The following is a 2114-nucleotide window of genomic DNA, read 5'->3' as shown; positions in this document are numbered from 1 at the left end:
CGAAAGTCTTGCTGATTCAACTGAATGGTTTTGTTTACTTAAACAACAAAACACAGCAGAAGACATTCATGCAATTATTCAACAGAAAACACAAGTCAAGAACACAGCAGAAACAAAAGCAAATTATTTCATTTTTCATCAGCTTTATTCAAGATCAAAATTCTAGATTGTAAAGTTAAATCCAAACCACTAGAATTATTTATCTTGTTCTTGTGTAACAATCTAGCGGATTAAAATCCCTAGAACTTAATCTCAAATCGCATTTAGCATTTGATCTTTTAATTGCAAAAATAGAAAAAGTTCATGTCGAATTTATTCTAGATTTGTAATAATTGATTTGAGATTAATCCCTTGTAACCGATACCATAGTTGTAACACCTTTCAAGTTTAATAAAAGTTTTACTTAACTTGAATTTTGTTTCACCTTTTTATTCTGCATTTTATTCGATTAAACGGTATTGTTTGCATTCAACCCCCCCTTCTACAAACAAATTGGGACCTAACAACAGTCCCTGTGGGAACGAACTAGAAATAATTCTATACTACTTGCGAACGCGTATACTTGTGTGAATTTTAGTGCGTGATTAGCGACTAACAAGTTTTTGGTGCCGTTGCCGGGGACTGCAGTGTTAACCTTTAGTTTATGTGTTTGTCATCAGTGATCGTTAAAGTTCATTGAATCAGACATTTTTACTTACCAACTCTTTTTGTTTGTCGTGTTTCAGGTATTCTAGCGAGCGTGTATGCATACACGTTCGCGGGCTCGTAAGCTGTAGTGATTCGAAGGGAAGTTTTTGAGGATAAAGAGAAAGTAGCAGAAGAAGAGAAAGTCGAGGAACCAGCTCTAGTAGCGATGGGAGATCAAGCAGAAAATCCTAAGGCTCTGATGGACTATTCCCAGCCTAAGATCAATGATATTCAGTCGAGCATCATCAGACCAGCCATCTCGGCTAACACTTTTGAGATCAAGTCGAGCATGATTCAGATGATACAGAACTCAGTTCAGTTTGGGGGTTCTCCTACAGAAGACCCCAACATGCACATCAGGGATTTCATCAAGATCTGCGACACTTTCAAGTTCAATGGGGTGATTGAAGATGTTATTAAGCTGTGACTCTTCCCATTCTCTCTGAGGGATAAAGCAAAGTGATGGTTACATTCTCTACCACCAGGGTCTATCACCACATGGGAGGATCTTGCTCAAATTTTTCTCACTAAATTCTTCCCGATGGCGAAGACTGCTGCAATCAGGAATGCTCTTACTCAGTTTGCTCAGCAAACTGGAGAATCTCTGTGTGAGGCTTGGGATCAATATAAGGAGATGCTAAGGAAGTGCCCACACCATGGCATGCCTGATTGGATGATTATAAACTATTTCTACAATGGTTTGGGTGCGCAGTCTAGACCTATGCTCTATACAGCTTCAGGAGGAGCCCTGTGGGCTAAAAGCTTCAATGAAGCTTATGAATTGATCGAACTGATGGCTACCAATGAATACCAGAATCCTTCTCAGAGGCTAACTCGGGGCAAGGTAGTAAGAATTCTGGAGTTGGATGCAGCAACTGCTATAGCTGCCCAACTTAAAGCATTGACGATGAAAGTGGAATCTTTGGCGAATTATGGAGTTAATCAAATCTCTAGTGTTTGTGAACTTTGTGCGGGAGTGCATGAAACAGAGCAGTGCGCCATTTCTAGCGAATCAGCTCAATTTGTGAGCAGCTTTCTGAGATCACAGCAACAAGCTCCAACCACTTATCATCCAAATAAACACAATCATCCTAACTTCAGCTGGAGTAACAAACAGAATGCGGTTCAACAATCTTATTAGCCATACACAGCAAAGCAGTATAACCCTCCTGGCTTTCAGCAACCGTAATATGCCCCTAGGCAACAACTTCAACTTGAGCAGCTACCGCAAGCTAATGAAAAATCTGAATTGGAGGAGTTGAGGCTCATGTGTAAGAGCCAAGCTGTGTCTATCAAGACCTTGGAGAATCAGATTGGGCAAATTGCTAATGCATTACTAAATCGTCAACCTGGCACGCTCCCAAGCGATACTGAAGTGTCGGGCAAGAAGGAAGCGAAGGAGCATGTGAAGGCAATAACATTGAGGT

At 40.5% G+C, this 2114-nt stretch overlaps 1 non-coding gene across 1 annotated transcript; it reads right to left on the bottom strand.

Annotated features, from left to right (window-relative positions):
- Positions 1-1243: 1243 nt before the first annotated feature.
- Positions 1244-1350, bottom strand: LOC141682230 (small nucleolar RNA R71). Its single transcript, XR_012559631.1, has one exon. It is a non-coding gene; the product is annotated as a small nucleolar RNA R71 (small nucleolar RNA).
- Between the last annotated feature and the right edge of the window lie 764 nt (positions 1351-2114).

This window comes from Apium graveolens, chromosome 8, assembly GCF_009905375.1.
Source record: "Apium graveolens cultivar Ventura chromosome 8, ASM990537v1, whole genome shotgun sequence".
Lineage (NCBI taxonomy): Eukaryota > Viridiplantae > Streptophyta > Magnoliopsida > Apiales > Apiaceae > Apium > Apium graveolens.
The sequence above is the reverse complement of the archived record's forward strand: the minus strand, read 5'-3'. Positions and strand labels throughout refer to the sequence as shown.